The 23814-nt window shown below is 42.0% G+C and overlaps 1 long non-coding RNA gene and 1 pseudogene across 1 annotated transcript; both read right to left on the bottom strand.

Moving 5' to 3' along the window:
- Window positions 1-12311: 12311 nt before the first annotated feature.
- Window positions 12312-13606, bottom strand: LOC109943204 (uncharacterized). The gene is made up of 3 exons (XR_002265936.1): window positions 13514-13606; window positions 13303-13409; window positions 12312-12356 (listed from the first exon to the last, which is right to left on the bottom strand). It is a non-coding gene; the product is annotated as an uncharacterized lncRNA (long non-coding RNA).
- Window positions 13607-15981: 2375 nt separating this feature from the next.
- LOC111590282 (bZIP transcription factor RISBZ2-like) lies at window positions 15982-16494 on the bottom strand (annotated as a pseudogene).
- Between the last annotated feature and the right edge of the window lie 7320 nt (window positions 16495-23814).

The raw sequence follows: 23814 nt of genomic DNA, 5'->3' as shown, positions 1-23814 counted from the left end.
AATAGTGCCTAGATCATAATTATTTTATTAATCCACTAAAATATCCACTTTGAATTGTCACTGATGAAAGTTATATGAACATGCGACTACAAAAGTATTTTACCTAACATAGCTTAGATGAAATGACTTAACCAATTCTACAGAAATAAATTACCAATTAATTATTTTCTTTACGACTAATGATATTCTTTTAGTTTTATCCTTTCTTTCGAAATGGAAATTATACGTATCGTTACAATGTTATTTATAAATCACATAACATTAATATTCTAAGAACTAATGTAAACTACTAATTTTGGACTTTAGTAACATAATCATGGCTATATATTTTTCAACATAAATAGATATTCTAAGAACTAGTGATATGCGTATGAACACATGTATCATGACTAGCAAAAATCTCAATTTTAACCTAACCAAGAAGATGTGGCCTAGTACTTCTTTCAATTTCTTATATCAGTAAAACTACACTTAAACAACTACTAACATAATGTTGTTTTATGCGCTAAAATGAGAAGTTAATCGCAAATGTTTCTAGTACTAGATTACAAAGTTAATAAATTGTGACATAACTTATTTATTTTCGAATATAAAAATGCCCGTATCAAAAAAATTGTTGCAGGGGCTGGTTCACAACTAAATGTATACATCAGGGAGTAGCAAGAAATAAACAGGGATCTCTTTTTAATGGTTTCTGAACTGGAAAATATCTGCACAAAATATACACAAATCCATGGACTAAAATGAAAAGGCATTCATCTTCTATCTTTGGCTAGTCTTTGTGCGCAGGGAGCTTGGTGAGGGGGAGCGGAGCGGCCGAGCAAGGGGCAGGGGCAGTGGTGGTCGCCGGGGATGGACAGTGGCGCAGACGGTCCGACTACACTGCGCGACCAAGAAGCTGGGGCACGACACGACTCGGATGGGTGGCAGATGGTCCGAACGGCGGCGCGGACGAAATTCTGGCGAGTAGGGCGTGAGCGCGGAAGAGAGAAGGGATGGCGGTTTTGGGAGAGCTCGGCAGGGGAGGAGCAGGGGCTCGGCTGTCCAATTTGTAGAGGGAGAGGAGAAGGGAAGGGACCCGGGGAGAGGGATGGTCGGCCGGCTATCAAAGCCATTGATGGCGCCGATGTCATTTGGGGGGGAAAGCATGGGGGATGGAGAGGAAGAGCCGTCTGTTTCTGCCTCAGAGGGAGGTGAGAGGGCGCAGGCCGGGTGGTGGTTCGGCCGGGGTCGGGCGCACGGCCGGAGTCGGCTTGGCCGGGCAGGGGTAGGGCGCGGACGCAGGACGAGGCGGCAGCGCGAGGAGGAAGAAGGGGCCTATGGGTGGGGCCGCAGGTAAGTGAGGGTGGGGGGAAAGAAGTGAGAGGGCGCGTGGTTGGGCCCTGATGGGCTGAATTGGTCACGCAGCTAGGTTAGGGTTTGGCCTTTTTGTTTTTTCTTTTCTTTTATCGCTATTTCCCAAAAATATAAATAAATATATTTTTAAATGTTTCTAAAAATTCATAATAATTACACCCAAAAATATTACCATTAAAGAATTTATTTTTGGACCAAAGTTCTCATATTAATTAATTGGGTTTTCAATATAAAAGAAATTCCACAAAAGCAACCATCAATCAAATATGAGCAAAAAACTTATTCTAAAGGTAAATAAGATCAAACACTTGAAAGAAAAAAATTTACTATAATTACCACTAATAATCTAAATGCATTATTTTAGTTGATGGTTTTGTGTTGTTACAAACCTTCCGCCTTAAAAGAATCTCGTCCTCGAGATTAAGGAACTTCTAAAAACAGATGGGGGAATTATGCTCTGAGTTCATCTTCTCTTTCCCAAGTGGCCTCATCTTCCGAATGATGCTCCACTAAATTTTGCACATGTTGATAACTTTACTCCGAGTAATTCTGCGAGTTGTTTCCAGAATTCTGATAGGGTACTCCGAATAAGTCAAATCCTCATTAACGTTGAGTTCTTCCATAGGTAATTATTCCTCCGGTACTCTTAAGCATTTATTAAGTTGTGATACATGAAATACATCATGCACGTCCGAAAAACTATTAGGTAGCTCCAACTGATATGCTACTTCACCATTTCTTTCCAAAGTTTTGAATGGGTTGATATAGCGAGGAGATAATTTACCTTTAACCTTAAATCTTCTCATTCCTCTCATTGGTGAAACCTTAAGATATACGAAGTCTCCAACTTCAAAGATCAATTCCCTTCTTCTATTGTCAGCATAGCTTTTCTGTCTTGACTGTGCTGTTTTCAAATTCTCTCTGACGATCTGCACTTGCTTCTATGTTTCTTAGAGAATTTCTAGACCAAATACTTGACTTTCTCCCGTTTGATTCCAATATAGCGGCATTCTGCATTCCGTCCACAGAGTGCTTGAAATAGTGCCATCTTTAGACTTGCTTGGTAACTATTGTTATACGAGAATTCTGCATAAGGCAAACTTTTATCCCAACTTCTACCATGCTTTAGAGCACAAGCTCTTAACATATCTTCCAATACTTGATTTGTTCTTTCCATTTGTCCATCTGTTTGCGGATGGTAAGCTGAGTTGATGTTTAGCTTGGTATCCATGGACTCATGTAATCTTTTCAAAAAGTGTGAGGTAAATTGGGTTCCTCAATCTGATACTATGTTCTTTGGTACTCCATGGAGACAAACAATCTTTGACATGTATAGTTCTGGTAACTGGGCTCTCGAGTAAGTTGTCTTCATAGGTATAAAATGTGCAACTTTAGTCAACATGTCAACTACAACCCATATGGAATCATAGCCATCACGAGTACGAGGTAATACAACTATGAAATCCATACCGATTTCTCCCCATTTCCATTCAAGTACTTTGAGAGGTCGTAGCAAACTGCTGATCTTTGATGTCCCGCCTTAACTCGTTGACACACATCATAGAGTGCAACATAAGTAGCAACATCTCTTTTCCAACCGTACCACCAATATTTTTTCTTTCAGATCCTGGTACATCTTAGTACTTCCAAGGTGAATAGAATAAGCTCAATCGTGAGCTTCTCTTAAAATAATTTGGCGTAGATGCTCGATTTCTGGTACACATATTCTCTTTTAAAACCATATTGTGCCTTGTTCATCTTCTATGAAATTTGAGGTCTTTCCCAAATTAATTTGTGCTTTAATTTACTTGATTTTCTCATCGGATTCCCGTCCTTTACGAATCTCCTGTTCCAGAGTAGATTCAACTTCCATTACTGTTGCTTCCATATTATTAAGCATACCAAGGTTGAGTTGTTCCATTTCCCAACATAATTCTTGTGGCATCAAGTAGGTAGTGATACTGTTCACTTGACCTTTACGGCTCAAAGTATCTGCCACAACGTTTGCTTTTCCTGGGTGATATTGTATATTCAAATCATAATTGTCACACCCAGATTTAAGGGATAAAACCGGGTGCATCTCATATGTGCGCCAAAGAAGAACAACACATATAATGACCAAGTGTATAGAGATAAATGTCACAATCATTGTTACATAGCGGAAGTGTCTTACAAAAATAAATGATAACAATAAAGCAAACTAATAATTAATCCTTAGCACATAAAGCTTACTAGGAGACGCCACCTAGATTAGCTCATACTCCTCATTGTAGACCTCCTCTTGGGCAACATGCTCTTCACCTATGGGGGGTTATATATCGCAAGGGTGAGCTCACAAAAGATCATAGCTCAACAAGTTATGCGAAATAATGTGCATGAACTCACCAAAGGTGGGAGTTCATGTGTAGTGTAAGGCTGATCAACAAATAATGGTTAAAGCTGAGCATTGCTTTTAATAAGTTGGTCAAATTTTATTAGTAGTTACTAAATGTAAGAGTATACTAACCCAAAGTAATAGTAGATCAAAATTAATAATAAACCAAAATGCGAGGCAAACGAAAAATTAAATTTACTTCCATAGATTAATCATGTGAGTCTTCGAGCCGCTCATGACCATGAGCACAGTTGATAAACTAGTTTTACACTTTGCAGAGGTTACGCATCTTTATCCACAAGCCATGCTACCCATTTGCCAAGGGGTCTAGAAGTCCCATTCATCTCTACCGAGGAGATGAGATAGTGTAGCACTACGAGGCCTTTCCAAAGTTCTACTTGTTCGAGAAAACTCGCTACGGATTCAGGAAGAAGAAGCATAAGAATCCCCCATCCGTAAAGCTAGGATGTCCGACCTGAGAACCTCCCTATACTCTCCAGCGATGCCTCCCCGCTTGCCCCTTTTAGGTAAGGCAATCTTTCCCTAGTTTTTCTAATTACTTGGCCAAGGGTGTCCCATTCCACCCTTGTGGTAGTACTATTTTCCCGGGTGGTTCTCCATGTTCCAATCAACACAGTAATCTTATCATGAACAATAAATAATCAACAGTAATAATAAAGAATGATCATGTGTGAAATTTATCTCAACACCCAAAACCACATGTAGCAATAACAGGACTACCCAAAAGTTCAGTGGTGATCACGACATAAGGTAAAGCAGACAAGGGTTACCAATTGAGTCCCATCAAAATTAAGCCTAAACATGCCAAAGTGATTATCCACACCTATTGGGTCCCATCAAAGTCGGGTGCGTCTCATATGTGCGCCAAAGAAGAACAACACATATAATGACCAAGTGTATAGAGATATATGTCACAATCATTGTTACATAGCGGAAGTGTCTTACAAAAATAAATGATAACAATAAAGCAAACTAATAATTATTCCTTACCACCATAAAGCTTACTAGGAGACGCCACCTAGATTAGCTCATACTCTTCATTGTAGACCTCCTCTTGGGCAACATGCTCTTCACCTATGGGGGGTTATATATCGCAAGGGTGAGCTCACAAAAGATCATAGCTCAACAAATTATGGGAAATAATGTGCATGAACTCACCAAAGGTGGGAGTTCATGTGTAGTGTAAGGCTGATCAACAAATACTGGTTAAAGCTGAGCATTGCTTTTAATAAGTTGGTCAAATTTTATTAGTAGTTACTAAATGTAAGAGTATACCAACCCAAAGTAATAGTAGATCAAAATTAATAATAAACCACAATGCGAGGCAAATGAAAAATTAAATTTACTTCCATAGATTAATCATGTGAGTGTCCGAGCCGCTCATGACCGTGAGCACGGTTGATAAACTAGTTTTACACTTTGAAGAGGTTACACATCTTTATCCACAAGCCATGCTACCCATTTGCCAAGGGGTCTAGAAGTCCCATTCATCTCTACCGAGGAGACGAGGTAGGGTAGCACTACGAGGCCTTTCCAAAGTTCTACTTGTTCGAGAAAACTCGGTACGGATTCAGGAAGAAGACGCATAAGAATCCCCCGTCCGTAAAGCTAGGCTGTCCGACCTGAGAACCTCCCTATACTCTGCAGCGATGCCTCCCCTCTTGCCCTTTCAGGTAAGGTTATCTTTCCCTAGTTTTCCTAATTACTTGGCCAAGAGTGTCCCATTCCACCCTTGTGGTAGCACTATTTTCCCGGGTGGTTCTCCATGTTCCAATCAACACAGTAATCTTATCATGAACAATAAATAATCAACAGTAATAATAAAGAATGGTCATGTGTCAAATTTATCTCAACACCCAAAACCACATATAGCAATAACAGGACTACCCAAAAGTTCAGTGGTGATCACGGCATAAGGTAAAGCAGACTAGGGTGACCTATTGGGTCCCATCAAAATTAAGCCTAAACATGCCAAAGTGATCATAGAGAACATTATTGGGTAAATAAAAGTGGTCAAGGGTATAACTTGCCTTCAACGAGCTCCTGCTCAGAATTATCCACCTGCTGAGTACCAGGGTCCTTGGTTGCTTGCACGTCTACTCACAACAATACAAACAAACATGGTACAAGATAAGTTAACATCACACCAAATAGAGGAATATAATTCATGATAATATTCTACGCATCATAAAAAGACCGTAGGTTCAAGAATCACTAAATTCGGAGCTACGGTTAATGAGTTACGATTTTCCAAAGTTTTAAGTGGTTCATATAAAATAAACCAAATGGATAATTTTAATATATGTTTCATGATAAAATAGAGTCACCAGGTGATAGACAAGATTAATACAAAATTAATGCAACTGGAATGGATCAAAAAGGAATTAAAATGGATTTACTATGATTTAAACAAGTTTTTGGAATTATTTTCATACTAAAAGCTATTTTCTGTATGAATTTATTCTATTTTATTTAGTTCTGGACCGTGAGCACCATTTTGTGAAAGCGCAGGGATTCAACTGCTAAAAACAGGACCTAAATTAAATGTTCTCTAACTGTGCTAGGACGGCGGGTTGATTCCAGGATTTCCCACGGACTCTTTTACAAAGTAGCACGGCCGCAGGGGTATCTAGCCATGTGAGCCATCTGATCTAGCATCTACGGTCTGGATTAGATCTTACAGTTTACACGGCCAGCGCGCTGGGTGGACTTTGGATCCTAGATACAATGAACCCGAGATCTAATTTATACCGTAAAGCGTGAGATCTATGGTTCTCCTTCAACGAGACCTATTCACCGCACACACACCGATCAACGGTCGAGATCAGGCCGAAACGAACTGGTATAAACCTCTAATCCTACTCGTTTATCCAGATTTCAACCGCTCTTGTGCATCTCCCTCCCCTAGGTGAACACTGGTGACACTGCAGGGGTGCCGCGACGGCCCGCCATGGCCGGAATACCCGCGCCGCCCTACGGTGCACGACCACTAAGTACATTTGGTGCTAAATGAAATTGAGAAGGCGCCGAATTTGGGGATGGGGTCCTTATAATGATCCAAGTAGTGTCTTGGTCTACCCACGGCGCACCGCAGATTAGTGGCGACAACGGCAAATTGGTAGCGTCCCGATCACACCTCTTCCCTGTTATCACCTCCAACGGGATCCGAGCGCTCGGGCGGAACCTCCTGGCCGCACACAAGGCTCCAATCAGCGTCGTGCACGACGGACGACGGTGGAGACGATTATCCTCTTTCTCGGCCACAACAGGTTCAAGCCTCCCCTCTCTCTCACACAACATCCTTCTAGTGGACGCGAGCCAGAGTAATGGATGGGAAGGACGCGGCACTACTAGTTTTATGTGTGGGTAGTTGGACTGCAACTGACTCCCAGAGCCTACGGCGAGGTTCCACCATGGTCGGCGTGGTTGTTGGAGGGAGGGCTGACGGATCGGGTCCACCTGCCAGTGATGAAGCCGCGCCACACGGACCAGCCGAGTTGACAACCCACCAGACCCGCATGTAAGTCACTCCGAGGGGGAAAAGGAGAGGTGGAGGAAGAGACTGACACCATGGTCCCAGCAGTCGGCACGATTCCTCCCCAGTTGGACACCCGACTGCGAATGACCTGTGGGACCTAAATGTCGGTGCTGACTCTCCAACTGGACCATGCAGCTGAGGGGGTGATGGGCCGAGGTGCAGACTTTGGGCCCAGCCGCATGGAGGTTTTCTCTTTTTTCTTTTTTTTTTGTTTTAGATTTTTTCTTTTCAGTTTTCATTTGATCACTAGGTGAATGCCCGTGCGTTGCAACGGGAACGTATAATATTATGATTATATATACAGGTATATGTGCACACATAGGCCATTGTTTAGTAATGTCAGACCATTGTTTAGTAATGCTAGTAAGAATCAACTCAATAATCATAATAAATATCGAAGTATGCCAGTTTTATTGAAAGAGATCCAAGCAATCCCGACACACGTTTGTATATAAATATTTACGAATTCACATGTACCATGAAGTTGGACAGTCAAAGGTTACATATGCAGACGACGCGCACCGTGTTGCTTGCTGTTTATAGCGATGACACGGAATCCCAACTCTCATCCAGGTGTTCACAAGCATCATCATGCTCTATATTCATGTCAGGTGCGTGTTGTAGCCCTGCACGAGCATGACGAAGGACATCATATTCCGCTCTGGCATTCCAACAAACAACCTACACCATATTGAGTGAAAAGTAAAATCAGTGAATGAGAAATTTTCTACAGGAAACACTATCTAGATATGATAAACAAGAGATAATCCGTGATAACAGGGGCACATGGCTAGGAAGAACAGAGCTAAACAATCTTAGTAAGAGAAAGTCATCAACGAGCTAATTTCTTTGTTCAACTTTAAAAGGTACAGTAGAAAGAATGCCCTTCCCCACACCCTCTACACACACAATTTTAATTGTGTTCAACCAGTAACAGGGATCCTAGATTTGGAGAATTAACATGCCAGCCCTTGTGTTCCGCATTGTGATGAACTCATGAACAACCATTAGTTTGTACCATGAGCAGAAGAAGAAATTACCCAGGTAGGGATGCCTCCCACAATGTACTAAACTACTAATCCAGTCTAAACAATGCACCTAGAAGGCTCATAGACTCCAGTTAGCACACATTCCTACAGAGCCAGTAAATGGAATCCAAATATTTTTCTGGTCAATGTTCTATACAGTATCATACTCTGCAATTGAGATAAGAAAACGCACAGATGCCAAAAGACCCAAAACAGAGTAACTCCTTGAAGCAGAAAATGGTACATTACACTCACCACCTAATAAATTGCGCCTTGATAGATTTAGATTGAGGATATAGGAATAAATCAAGATTATCATATTCTGAAGATGGGCAAACAAAATGCACTTTTTTATCATATTCTAAAGACGGGCAAACCAAAATTTAGATAAGCTGATTCATTTTGTTACAGGTGTCTGATGATTTTCTCAGGATAGTGCAACAACCTAATAACATGCACCTTTCTTGCTACCCTGAAACATTAACCAAGGCTGTATTTGTTTTCTTATATAACTTAGTATCAATTTACCTGTTCGAAGAGGGGAGGAGAAACATACCGACCCAACCACTCCAAAATGGATGTAAACAGTGCCAAAGAAACTTAATGCTATTAGTTTAAATTTGTTCCTATCACCTCTGTTCTAACTGGTATTCCTGGCATTGGTTACCTCAGCCATGCCATCAATTTATATCTTCGATGTAAGTCATGAGAACAAGTCTTTTTAAATTGTTCTTTCAGCTAAAAATGTCTTTTTTACACATATATGTATGGAAACAAAGTTAGGTTGTATTGCAATGGCGAGGGTAAAATTAATTGAATAAATGTCGCTATTGGTCCCATGTTTTACTTAAGCTTCATTTGGATCCTTATACTTTTAAACATTCTAATTGAGTCTTCAACCTTCAACATATGATTAAACAGATACATTCACAGTGGCGAGTGAAGGGCGAGCATCCTTACCATCACAGCAGAATAGCCCAAACCCGGGCAGATTTCAGCGGTCCGGCAGGGGACGGAGGCAGAGACAGTTGCTGCTCCTGCGCCAGAGAGGGGAGGAAAGGCTTCACGCCTCCAAGGTAGCAACAAGGCGTGAGGGGGTAGGAAAGGCTTCACGCCTCCAAGATTTCAGTCGATTCCTTGCCAGAACTATTAAATAAAGGTGTTAATGTGCATGATGAATGTTCACAGTCGATTCCTTGCTAGAACTATTAAATAAAGGTGTTAATGTGCATGATGAATATTCAGTCAATTCCTTTACAGAACTGTTAAATAAAATAGCCACAAGAGGATATGAGCAGGGTAGGAGTGAACTTAACTTCGTAATGTAGGTGGAGGTGGTCTGCGTACAAGAAAATCCGAAAAATAGAAGCTTGTTGTTACCAAGAACAATTCAGATAGTTGTTTCTATAAATAATTTCACCTGTACAGCTTCAATTCAAGTTCCTTTCGATAACATTCTCTGGACATAATTGGACAACAAATAAGAAGAAAATCAGTAGCCACAAAATGTACAATAAAGACTACGTGAAAGATAGTTATAAACCTATGATACACATGAATGCGAATTTGTGTTCCTAGGATGAAGAAACATCGTGTGCCTTTGACAAAGACCCTAGCTGCTTTTAAGTCGATAATACTGACATGTTTGACATCCCTACAAATATTTGATCAATAACAACTAATGAAATCGTTAAGTGAAGATAATCTAATGGTTAGTTTGGCAATGGCAAAGTCAAAGTCAGACTCCAGAAGTGGTACAGCAAATTTGGCATCATCTGGCTACAAAATACAACAATATGAGGTGAGAGTAGATATCAATTTTCACAAGGAAAAAACTGTAAAAATTGGTAAACTTACCCTATCAGCAGAAGGTACCATGCAGACTTCAATCCCCTGTTCATGAGATAATTTCAAAAGGTCATTTCTCAACCACAGTATTCAATAATAAAATTGAGGTAATTGGGAAAAGCAGTTGGTAAGCAGTCATTCAGGCCACTCAATCTTCAGCGCCTGCTTAAGACCCTGTCTATTTATCACAATACTGCAGCTGCACCATATAAAAGCTGCTTTTATCTAGACCATACATCTGCATGTATGGCATACCAATCTAATACCTCAATGTCACCAGATGGGCAACTGAGGAAGTGTGTTAAGCCGTTACCTCCTTAGAGAGAACTGTGCTTAGTCTCGCATCATCCACCATGTGAACCCGCTCCTTTTGGTATTCAATGTACAATTCTCTGCAGCAGTCAAAATTAGAATTAAACAGTTATCAAAAGAAAGCTTAACAACAAAAGCAACATGGGTATCTCAATGTGCTCTCATAACCAACAAGAACATCTCATGATATCAATATCTTCCAAACCATTAACCTGCCACACAAACCTGTACTACCAAGCTAAATAAACTAAAGAACTACACACTATTCCATACACCAAGAGGTGTGGTCATTTGCTAATTGCTACCCATCACTTTTCCTATTAGAAGGATACAAAGAACAGAAATACAAAAATGTAGTACCTTTAATTTTGTTATTCAGTACACATGAGCAAAACAAATAGTGATTTTTCAGTTCATGAAAAATGAGCAGCACGAATAGGATAGTTATGCATCAAGGCCCATGTTGAAATATTCCATACATGGTTGACGCCACCGCCTCGTCAACCAGCCCGTCGCGGCAACATGCGGCGATGACCATGCTGGCGGTGAAGCCGTCGGTCTCGACCCCGGCAGCGCGCATCTCATCGAGGAGGGTGACGATCCGCGGCCACGAGCGGCCCATCCGGCCGTACACGTCCAGCACGACGTTGTAGGTGACGAGCGTGGGCGCCACCCCCTGGCGCCGGAGCTCAGCGAAGAGCTCGAGCGTGCGCTCGTACCGGCCCGCGCGGGAGAGCGCGTGCAGCACGGTGGTGTAGGCGCGGACGTCCAGGCGGGAGCGGCATTTCGTCGAGCAGCGCGCAGACGGTGTCGTGCTGGCCCTCGCGGTCCAGCACGCGGACGACCATCTCTGTATTTCAATATTCAGAAGAAATGCAACAGAATATAGCAACATGACTTCTCTTTTGTCATGATATTAAGTACCAACTATCAAGCCAAGCCCTTCATATTTGAATACTGCTCTCTGATTTTGAGGGAGAATATGTAGCCCATAGTGATACTATACTAATCATTGACTGAATTGGTCATTTCTTCCTAACATCCAGAAGCCTGCCTAAATTGTATGCTATAAAGGAGTAATAACAAATTAACGATGCTGCAACTTAGAAAAACGAAGACAGAAGCATAGCAGTTTAAAGGTAGTACAAGGATCAGCTTAACTTGACCAGGGCCATCAATCCTCATGCCTACACCGATGGAACTGTGTTTGTTCACGTAAGATTGTAATAGTATGCTATAAAGGAGTAATAACAAATTAAGGATGCTGCAACTTAGAAAAACGAACACACAAGCATAACGGTGGCATCTCAATACATATAACTAAAGGCAGTAGAAGGATCAGCTTAACTTGACCCTTATTAATGCAATGGATACACTAATCACAAACTTCTTACAATCTTACCTGAACAAACACAGTCTCATTGGTGTAGGCATGAGGATTGATGGCCCTGGTCGTACGCTGCCCGCACACGTAGGCGAAGGCCACCCGCATGTACCCAACCATGAAACCAAGATGAAATAAAGTGTATGCACTCAAAAAAGATTTGATCTTAAAGAGATCGCAATAGCAGAGTAAGTCAGGCAAGCAAAGATTTTTTTACTGGAGAAAACAGAGAAGGGAGAGAAAAGGATCTACGGCCCATGCTGACGCCGCTCGAAAGGAGCGGAGAGGAGGGAGAGGGGTGGCGCCGCGGAGGTATGGGATATATCTGCGTCGAGGCAAAGAGAGGGGTGGCGCTGCAGAGGTATAGGATGGATCTGGATCTAGGCAGAGAGAAGGAGAGGTTACCTGTAGATCTCCACCAGCACCTTCTCGTGGTACTCCTTGAGCCATGCTGCCCGCGCGAAGGCCGCCACCATCCCGTGGCTGCAGGAGAATCTAAAAAAACTGTAACCTAATGAATAATAAATACAATCATATAAGTATTCAATGGAAAGTTTATACTCCAAGTGATAGACAGTAAATTAATACTTGAATTTAGACTACTCAAAAGTATAAAGATGTGAACTTGAGTACCATGTCAGTGGAAAACGAAAAAGGGCCGAAGGGCTGAAAATTTAATGCATAGTTCTATTTATGGCTTCGTAGTATGATATGTACCATCAAATTCAGTTATGATTTACTTTGCCATAGGTTTCAATGTAATTAATAAGTAAATCTTAGAAAAACAATACAATTATAAATAACAGGACTGCTCAGGAACTAAATATAAAGTCTGGACGGATACATCCTGAGTGGTAGACATTATAAGGAACAGGGAGTGGTAAACATGCTCAGTTAAACAAGAACATCTCAAGATGTTTTGTGTTTTAGAACAGACAAGTACCTCTTGACAATTTCATCAGAACAGAGATGACTACCTCTTGACAATCAAGAATAAGTATCAAGTGATGACAGACTTGTAGGATAAGCATTACAACACACAACAAGGCGTTCCTATTTTCAGACAGCCAAGAACAGAGATGACCACCTCACGACAATCAGGAGTTTAGTATTAGGTGATGATACCAACTTGTAGAGTAAGCATGTATCCATTATATGTTAAAACTACAAGCTGCAGCTCTAATTCTTCAAAATTGGAGAACAGCTGCTCTTTCTATGAACTAAAGATTGTTACTTGGAAGATGAATTGAAAACTACACAAACCTCTACTTTTTCTTGGAGTCATATATAATTTGTGGACAGACCATGCAAAAAATCCACTTCAAGAGCAAAAGCAAAGACAAAAAATAGCGCTATTTATTCTGCTAGATCTTATGTTCAATACAAATCAATCTTATATTTAAAAATTGAGGTAGTTTCAGAGTTAAGGCAGTAAAGGTACCTTCGGGTCTTGCACCACAAGAAGAGCTGCCCTGTCACAAGTCAGCTCTGCAGCTCGTAGCCATCTATATAGCTGCTCTTCCAGAAAGCCAGCAACCATGCCGAAACCTGATAAAAGTGCATGTATTTACCATGAGATGTAGTTCAAATGAAGTGTATTTAGGTACATAGCCCACCAATCTAATGAGATTTCAAGTAGTCAGATGGTCTACCAGGGACAGTGTATGCTCCCATTGTGAGTATATTGGCAAAAGTGAGCCAAACACCATGATCGCACTTGAGGTGACCCAGCTCATGAGCCAAAACAACCTAATTGAAACAAATCCAATATGATGAGTAATCAATGCATTCAGGCAGTAGGTAAGCAAATAATAATTCTTGTTTTGATTGTTCATCTAGGCAATACCAGCCGATGAGTTTGTTTAGAGTAAACAACAGTACCTGCAATTCCCTTGGAGTAAGCAGCTCCACAAGGCTTGTGTGAACGACAATGAATGGTTTTTTGCCGTTGATTGCTAAGGTGTAGGCATTTGGAACAGGATTCTGCCTTATGTACAAGCCAGGAGCTTCGGTGTTCAAGAGCTGCAAACATATAAGAAAACGATATACAACATCAAAGAGCCAGCTATGTCCATAAATTCCAATCTATATCAGAACATAACCCTTAAGTCTTAAACCAATAAGTGCCTAACAATCGAATAGGTCGCAACTCCCAATGCAGTGGTCCAACAGCTATATCGAATGTACCAAAACAGCATAACAAATGAGCACCTACAGTTAGTGAAATGATCTTAGTTTGTTTTGTTAGTTTAAATATTTTCAAAATTAAGAGAAAATAGTAGTGTTAAGTTGTATGTGTTCAGAATTGATAGTATGACTGAAAATCTGGAACAAAATCAACAGTGAAGTATCTCAGACTAAGTGTCTTTATATTTCACATGCCAAGTAGGTTACAAAAAAATAATTTAACATTTAGTTTTTATAAATCGCTTCACCATTACAGTGGGATCGAGACCTTTGAGATCTTGATAGTGATCGTCTTGTGTTCTTCCGTTCATGTACCTACCACTACATCAATGAAAGGACAAATTTATTTCTTTTTAGTTTTTCAAGTATAAGTTTACAAAATGTTCAGATCTGAACCAATAGAGTATAGTATAAGAAACATTTGTAGAACAAGCCTCACAAGCAAAATAAAAATATGACAATCCAAAAAAATAAGTCAAGTGTCCGTGCAGTTTTTAGGGCTCGATTAATTAGGAATTTCATGGCAAGGAACTTAAAGATGTGGTTTTTGATGACCTGGAGAACATAAACCAAAGATATGACATTAACTACTACACATTATCAAAGTATAACCCCTTGTTAAGGCTACAACAACACCACAATACACACACGTACATGATAAGGAAGTACATAACACATTATATGTCTAAAGTTTGGGTCACTTGTCCTCTATTCACGATAAGAAAGTACAGAACACATAATATGTCTAAGTTTGGGTCACTTATCCTCGATTCACCATATCATCTAACTATGGAAAGAAAAAGAGCAACCAATCATACATCCATAAATGAGAACAACTTTAATCTGCTATTATTTTTTAACCATGGGAAATCTTTTTGGTATATATGAGCTGAAACATCCATCGGAAAAGGACAATAAACCTGCAGATACTTCTACTGACAAGACTGTCACAAGTATGTTTCTGTTTTTTATAGGAATGAGGGCAGGCATACCTCACCACTTTTTTTGGAAGGGGAGCTCGCCGGAGGGGATGGAGAAGCCTCGTCGATGGTACTACCTCGCAGACCTGCAAAGAGAGAGAAGAGGTGAGGAACTAAAGGCAGAGAGGATCCATGCGGGATTGTATATGAATATTATATGAGAAAATATTTTTAGCAATTGGTTCATCCTTTTCACTTTTTATTGACAAAATGTCAACATGGATTAAATCCAATGAAAAGGAAGCCTGTGCTCCACCTAGTTTAGTTAAATCCAGAACTGTTTAGCAGTTACACTACAAGTATGAAAGGCAACCATTATACTGGATGTTCGTGGCAACGCACGGGCATGATAAAATAAAGCATGCGCTCTCCGGTACTACAAAGCTATGTAATTAGTTCTCAACATAAAAATATATACACATCTGATTTCATAAATAAACAGACATACAGATAGAACTACAAAGAGAAATTCATCCACAAAATTCTCAAATGCTAGAACTTGTCCAAAAGTTGTTGTCCTATCCGAGGATTACCTCTATGTGATTTCAGTCGTCCTCGCTCTCTGGCACGCACGCAGTCTTCTTCTCCCTTCGGGGTCGTTATCGCTTTCGGGGGAACTCTTCCGGCTATGGCGTCCACACGTGCTCGAGCTCGAACATAGAGATTATCAAGCGCAAAGATTCGCACCTGTATAGGCATCTGCAGAAGTTGCAGGCTGAGGACTATTTCTTCGTGTACAGTAAATGAAATTACCAAATAAATAGGATAAAGAAACTGGATTTTACATGTAACAACATTCAGAAACACCTGAGCTGGAGGCCTGCAGTAGCAAAACATGCCCGATAAACTAACTATGACAATGAGTAAGTAGCCATTAGCCCATTACACAAAGATTAGCTACGACATACTGTGCTTGACTGCTAGTTGTTTCTTATCCTCTAAACCACTAAAAATCTCTATGTGAAGCAGTGCGATACATGTACATCATACACCTGCTCACATAAGAACACAAACAAACTATTACGAGCCACGACCATTTGAAGCAAACAGGATTACACGGGTGAGCTGCAACTAAAGGCAAGTGGTCGTACCCTACACATGGCGATGGCAGCAAGGTCCTTCTCCAACTTCTGCTTGAGCATCATGTTGTACTCGACGGGGTCAACAACCGATCTCCAGGCTGACGCCGGTGCCATGGACCCTAGTGGCTTGCTCTTCGCCTCCTCGACTCTAGCTCCATTGCTACCTCTACTTTACGGCAACGATGGGACTCAAGCTATCGAGCTCCTCAAGAAATTTCTGGAAGCACCACTCCGACAGGCACCAGTTCATCGTGTCCGCCGCGTCCCCCCTCCTCCTACTCCACCTAGTGACTGGTGCAGCAACATTATCGGCAACCGCTGGTTGAGGGTGCGGTGGGGCCTATAGGGGTTGGGGATCTCCTCCACAGAAAAGACGCGCTCCATGCCAAAACGAAATTTCTGGTTGGTTCCAAGTTCCAACCCACGGCGGCTTCGCGATGGAGGAGGAGACGGAGCACAGATTCATGATTTGAGGGGAGGGGGAGCTTCTCCACCGGTGACCCATCTGCACACGGGCCGGGGGGTGTTGATACGAGCAAGCATCTAAATGAATCGGAGTGGGACGACATGAGTTTACCTTGAAGGCTAGCACCGCATCCACCGCACTGGTACACAGGGGCGCCGGCCTCCTCGAGAACGCAGTGGCACCTCGGGCATCTCACACGGAGAACCGCTCTAGCATTTGGAATTTCCATGGGACATCCGGAGAATGGATGGAGGTGGAGCGTGCGGGCGTGGACCGAAGATGGTGCGGCGGTTGCAAGGAGGAAGGGGATGCTGCGTCTCGGCCTCTCGGGAGACCGATGCGAGGGGCCGCTTGCAGGGAGAGGTGGAGGGGGCCGCTAGGCAGGGAGAGCGGCAGAGAAAGACTCGAACTCTAGGCTGGGCCAGGGCCAGAGGCGTGCTGGGCATTCGACATGGGCCGCACCAAATAACATAGCCCACGCCGACCAAGCTGCACCAAATAACACGTGACCATGACTTGCAAATTTTAGTACCATACTGGCCAGCCAACAATTGTGGTACTGGCTTATAAGCTGTGCTGCTTCGGAGAAAGTAATTCTGGTTAAGTGCACTTGACGGTCTCTACTCCTAACATTTTTTGCGCGAGAGGACACGGAGCTGCAACGAAAAAATAACTGTCACGTGGGCCCATATATGGTAGGGCATGCGGTGTGCAGAACATGGGAATGGGTTTGAGCCGCGACGGGAAAAAAGAGACAGAGGCTGTCACGTGGGCCCACATGTGCAGGGCGTGTGTTGAGGGTGCAGATGGGAATGGCTCCTCACGAGAGGAATGTGTGTGGAGTGTGCAGATGGGAATGGCGTGTGTTGAGGGTGCAGATGGGAATGGGTTTTCACGAGAGGAATGTGTGTGGAGTGTGCAGATGGGAATGGCAGAACACGGAAATGGCAGAACATGGGAATGGCAGACTACTATTAGAGCCTTAATAAGTAGTAGAGAATTCCATTATGTTTTGAATTCAAACTTCAGTTATATGAACAATATAAAAATCCAGCATGAGATGTATATTTTAGTATTTATTTATTTGTTAATTGACCAATATAATTCCATTAAATGAGTATGCACAAAGGAAGGAAATCACATAATTCCCAAAACATTATCCCTTAAATATATATTTATTTATATTTATTTTTTACACACATTTTGGGCTTTACAAATCCTACCCCCTTAAAAATAATCTCGACCTCGAGATTACTAAGAGCTAGGAAAAAGGCGGGGAAACTCTACTTGCAATTTCTCTTGTCTTTCCCAAGTAGCTTTATCTTCACCATGATGACTCCATTGCACTTTGCACATTTTTATCACTTTGTTCCTTGTAACGAGAGTCAAGGTGTCAAGGATCTTGATAGGATGCTTCGTGTAAGTCAGATCACTGTGCACACTGAGTTCTTTCATTGGCAACTGTTCCTCCGGGACACAGAGACACTTCTTGAGTTGAGATACGTGGAATACATCATGTATATCAGACAGATGATCTAGTAGTTCAAGCTGGTAGGCCATCTCCCCAACTCGCTTAAGAATTTGGAAAGGTCGAATAAAGTGAGGGATAACTTGCCTTTAAATTTAAACCTCCGCATACCACGAATTGTGACACCTTTAGGTATACGTGATCACCCTCTTCGAATTCCAGTGATCTTCTTCGGTTATCAGCATAGCTCTTCTACCGAGTCTGTGCTATTCTCAAGTTCTCTCTAATTATCCAAACTTATTCTTCTGCCTCTTGAATAATTTCAGGCCCAAAGAACTGTCTTTCACCAGTCTGATCCCAATACAAAGGGGTCCTGCACTTTCTGCCATATAAAGCTTCAAATGGAGACATCCTCAGACTGGCTTGATAACTGTTATTGTAAGAGAACTCTGCATATGGTAGACTCTTGTCCCAACTGCCTCCATGCTTAAGAGCACAAGCTCTTAACATATCCTCAATTACTTGGTTGGTTCTCTCAGTCTGGCCATCAGTTTGGGGATGATAGGCCGAGCTGAAATTTAACTTTGTGTCTAAGCTCTCATGTAACTTCTGCCAGAAACGAGATGTGAACTAGGATCCTCGGTGAGACACGATCTTCTTAGGTACCCCGTGCAGACAAACTATTCGTGCCATATACAACTCAGCTAGCTTGGCACCCGTGTAAGTATTTCTCATAGGGATGAAATGAGCTACTTTGGTTTGTCTATCCACGATTACCCAAATAGAGTCATAACATGTAGAAGTGCGGGGTAGACCAACGATGAAGTCCATACCAATTTCTTCCCACTTCCACTCGGGTATCTTTAGCGGTTGAAGTAACCTAGCTGGCCTCTGATGTTCAGCTTTTACCCTCTGGCAAACATCACAAACTGCCACATGTTAGCCTACATCCCTTTTCAGCCCATACCACCAATACTTTTGCTTCAGATCCTGATACATCTTGGTGCTACCAGGATGAATAGAGTAATCAGAGTCATGGGCTTCCTTCAAAATGGTTTCATAGAGGCTGTCAATCTCAGGAACACATATCCTGTTCTTGAACCATATTGTGCCTTGCTCATCCTCCGTGAAGTCTAGACCTCTACCTTCTTCCATCATATCTTTGATTTCTTGAATCTTAGCATCTCTGATCTAACCTTTGCTTATCTCTTTGTCTAAGGTAGGTTCCACTTCTATAGTGATTCCTTCAGTATGTGCAACTATTCCCAAGTTGAGCCTTTCAAAATCTTCAACAAGCTCCTTAGGCAATTAGGTAACTATAGCTGCATGAACATGTTCTTTCCGACTCAAGGCATCCGCAACCAGATTCGCCTTGCTCGGATGATAGTGGATCTCCCAATCATAATCTTTGATGAGCTCCAACCAATGGTGTTGCCTAAGGTTGAGATCTTTCTGAGTGAAGATATACTTTAAGCTCTTATGATCAGTATAGATTTGGCACTTGGTCCCCATAATATAATGCCTCCAAATTTTGAGAGCGTGCACTATGGCTGCCAGTTCTAAGTCATGAGTGGGGTAGTTCAGCTCATGTTTCCGCAACTTGCAAGACGCGTAGGCAATGACATGTCTGTCTTGCATAAGGACACATCCCAAGCCCTAGCGGTATGCATCACAATATATGTCATATCCCTTCTGCAGATCTGCCATAATCAACACTGGGGGTGACATCAATTTAAACCTCAGTTGATTGAAACTCCCTTGGCATTCATGAGTCCACTTAAACTCTTTTCCCTTCTCCAATAGTGAGGTCATAGGCTTTGCTATCTTGGACAATCCTTCAATAAAACGACGGTAATAACCCGTTAGTCCCGGGAAACTCTGGACTTCCGTGACTGAACTTGGTATCTTCCAACCTACTATCTCCCTTACATTAACTGGATCTACTGAGATTCCACCATTGGAGATGATATGCCCAAGGAATGGTACTTCATCAAGCTAGAACTCACACTTGCTAAACTTGGCATAGAGTTGATTATCCCTCAACTTCTGTAGTACCAATCGCAGATGTTCCTCATGATCACTATCATTCTTGGAATAAATTAGAATATCGTCGATAAATACCATGACAAACCTATCAAGGTACTCCATGAACACCTTGTTCATCATATTCATGAAGTAGGCTTGTTGGGGGTATGCTTCGTAGCCGAAGATCCTAAAGCAAGAGAACACCTTTGGCAGATCCTCTCAGAAGCAGCGCCGAAGCTATCACCTATAAAGCTTTGGCACGGTGACAGATCTCAAGACGAAGGGGTGAACCGACTTAAAGATGAAATGACTTAAAGACCCATGATGTTTTGTGTCATTATTATAGTCGATTGTAAAGGGCATAAATGTAATTTTACATAGGCTGCACCCTGTGCCTATAAATAGGTGAACAATACCCCTGTACTGTTCACACAATCTTGTAATCGCTGACACGTCACGCTGGAATTATTGTTTTCTGCCAAGATGAAGGTATAAATATACCTAAATATTATATTTAAATATTTAGGTTTGTATAATAAAATATGTGAATAATATTACCTGTTTTTAGTATATCTTTCTCTAATGTTTTATATTTTATTTTTCATTGTCTTATAAGTCTGATCACGAAGGTGTGACCTTCGTAATATTCTGCTCATGGCCTTCGTCCGAAGTTCATTAAATCGTCGGGGAGATAATGCTTCAGCGGACGAAGGACATTAACATTTAAAATTTTATGTTGCCTTGTTTTTAATTCGAAGCATTTGAGAACAAGTCCCCAACATTGGCACCCACCTCCGGTGAACTCACTTCCACTTTCTGAGCTGATGGCTTCGTTCAACAACCAAGCTGGAGCTGCTTCGGCTTCAAAGCTCGTACTCCCGATAATAGGTGGTTCATGCTTAGAGCCGGCCAACAAGAAGCAGAAGAAGGAGGCATAGAGAAGGGTACTGCATGTCGGGGTGCAAGGACCCTTCATCAAGTCAAGATGGTCCCACATCCCAATTACCTTCTCCCAAGAGGACCTTCAGCTCAAGGATTACCCTCACAACGATGCTATGGTTATTTCTTGTGTTATCAAAGGGTTTCTGGTCCACAATGTTCTAGTTGATACAGGCAGTGCAGCGGATATTATATTTGCTAAGGCCTTCAGACAGATGCAAGAGCCAGAGGATAAGATTCATGATGCTACACATCCTCTTTGTGGCTTCGGAGGAAAGCAGATTGTAGCGCTCGGTAAGATCACGATGCCAGTAACCTTCAGATTTGTCAACAATACAAGGACTGAGCAAGTTGTGTTTGATATTGTCGACATGGAGTACCCCTACAATGCAATCATTGGTCGTGGGACACTCAATGCTTTTGAAGCAATTCTTCATCCATCATATCTTTGTATGAAGATACCTTCGGATCAAGGGCCTATTGCTATTCATGGTAGTCAGGAAGCTGCCAAAAAGGCCGAAGGAAACTGGACAGATTCAAAAGCAATCCATAATATAGATGGAGCCGAAGCTTGTGAGCAATACAAGTACAGAAGGGAGAAGGCTGCTTCGGCCGATCAGCCGAAGCCCATGCTCTTATGTGAAGATATAGTAGAGCAGAAGGTGCTGCTGGGATCCCAATTGTCTGAGGAGCAGGAGAAAACCCTAACAAGGTTTTTGTTCAACAACAAAGATGTCTTCGCATGGTCAGCCAACGATCTCTGTGGTGTCAACAGGGATGTCATTGAGCACTCGCTCAATGTTGATCCATCCTTTAGACCCAGAAAGCAGAGGCTTCAAAAAATGTCTGATGACAAAGTCGAAGGTGCTCGGAACGAAGTGAAAAGACTTCTTAGTGCTGGCGTTATTAGAGAAGTAAAGTACCCATAATGGATAGCCAACACTGTTATGGTGAAGAAGGCCAATGGTAAATGGAGAATGTGCATTGATTTTACTGATCTCAACAAGGCTTGTCCGAAGGATGAGTTTCCATTACCAAGAATAGATTCTCTAGTAGATGCAGCAGCTTCGTCAGAGCTCATGAGTCTACTAGATTGTTATTCAGGCTACCATCAAATCTGGATGAAGAAGGAAGACGAGCCAAAAACCAGCTTCATAACCCCAGTGGTACATATTGTTATCTTCGGATGCCCGAGGGGCTCAAGAATGCTGGAGGAAGCTTCTGCAGAATGACAGCAAAAGTCCTTCATTCTCAGATAGGCAGAAATGTGCTAACATATGTTGATGATATCATAGTAAAAAGCACGAAGCAGGAAAATCACATTGTTGATCTGCAGGAAACATTTGCTAACTTTAGGCAAGCTGGCCTGAAGTTGAATCCAGAAAAATGTGTCTTCGGAGTAAAGAAGGGCAAATTCCTTGGTTGTCTAGTTTCAACAAAAGGGATCGAAGCTAATCCGAACAAAATTGAAGCCATTCTTCGGATGGATCCGCCAAGCACAAAGAAGGGGGCTCAGCGGCTGATAGGAAGATTGGCATCTTTAAATCGATTTATATCTAGATCAGCAGAGAGAAATTTACCATTCTTTGAAGTGCTGAAGTCGGTCGAAGTCTTTCAATGGGGATCAGCTCAGCAGAAATCCTTCGAAGAGCTGAAGCAGTATCTGATAGATCTAACGACGCTAACTCCACCAGCGCCAGGGGCTCCTCTGCTGCTGTATGTGGCAGCTTCACACTCTACAGTGAGTGTGGCACTTGTCCAGGAGAAGCTTGAAGGACAAACTAAAAAGCAAGCCCCAATATATTTTGTCTCTGAAGTTCTCAGTTTATCAAAGAAAAACTATACAGAATTGGAGAAGGTGCTATATGCTGTCTTAATGGCCTCCAGGAAGCTTCGACACTACTTTCAAGAATACCATATAATTGTTCCTTCATCACAGCCTTTGAAGGATATTATGAGGAACAGAGAAGCTACTGGAAGGATTGGAAAGTGGGCTGCGGAACTCAACGAATTCAGTATTGATTATGTGCATAGATCCTCGATTCAGTCCCAGGCGTTAGCAGACTTCATCGCTGACTGAACGCCAGGGGCTCAGGAAGAAGAAGCAAGTAAAGATGCCGAAGCCTGGACAGTGTTCTGCGACGGTTCCTGGGGAACCTTTGGGGCAGGTGCAGCTGCTGTTTTAGTTGCACCTTCCAAAGTTAGAACATGCTATGAAGTGAAACTTGATTTCAGCTGCACAAATAATATTGCTGAATATGAAGCTTTGCTTTTGGGGCTTCGGAAATTAAAGGCAATGGGGATAAGAAGGGCGGTTCTCAAAACCGATTCCCAAGTTATTTCTGGTCATGTTGACAAGAGTTGTAAAGCAAGAGATCCGAAGCTTGAGAAATATTTGGATACAGTTCGAAGGCTTGAAGCTTCTTTCGAAGGGTTTTCTGTCAAGAATATTCCACGAGGAGAAAATGAGCACACTGATCTGCTAGCCAAGTCAGCGGCACAGGGGCTGCCTTTACCTTCGGAAGTATTCTTTGAGACAATAAAAGCACCTTCGGTGGAACTTCTTGACAGAGCAGTGCTCAATATATCTCCTGTTCATAGTGAAGATTGGAGAACCGAGATTATATCTTTTCTCCAGGGCAACTGCCTTTCAGATGACGAAGCTTATAATAAGAGAATAGAGGCAAGAGCCCGACCATATGTAATAATAGAAGGGGAGTTATACAAACATGGAGTTTGTTCTCCATTGCTCAAATGTTTATCCAGAGCTGAAGGTATAGAATTGATGAAGGAAATACACGCAGCC

The sequence above is a fragment of the Zea mays genome, chromosome 10 (assembly GCF_902167145.1).
Source record: "Zea mays cultivar B73 chromosome 10, Zm-B73-REFERENCE-NAM-5.0, whole genome shotgun sequence".
Lineage (NCBI taxonomy): Eukaryota > Viridiplantae > Streptophyta > Magnoliopsida > Poales > Poaceae > Zea > Zea mays.
This window is presented reverse-complemented; position numbering and strand designations above follow the sequence as displayed.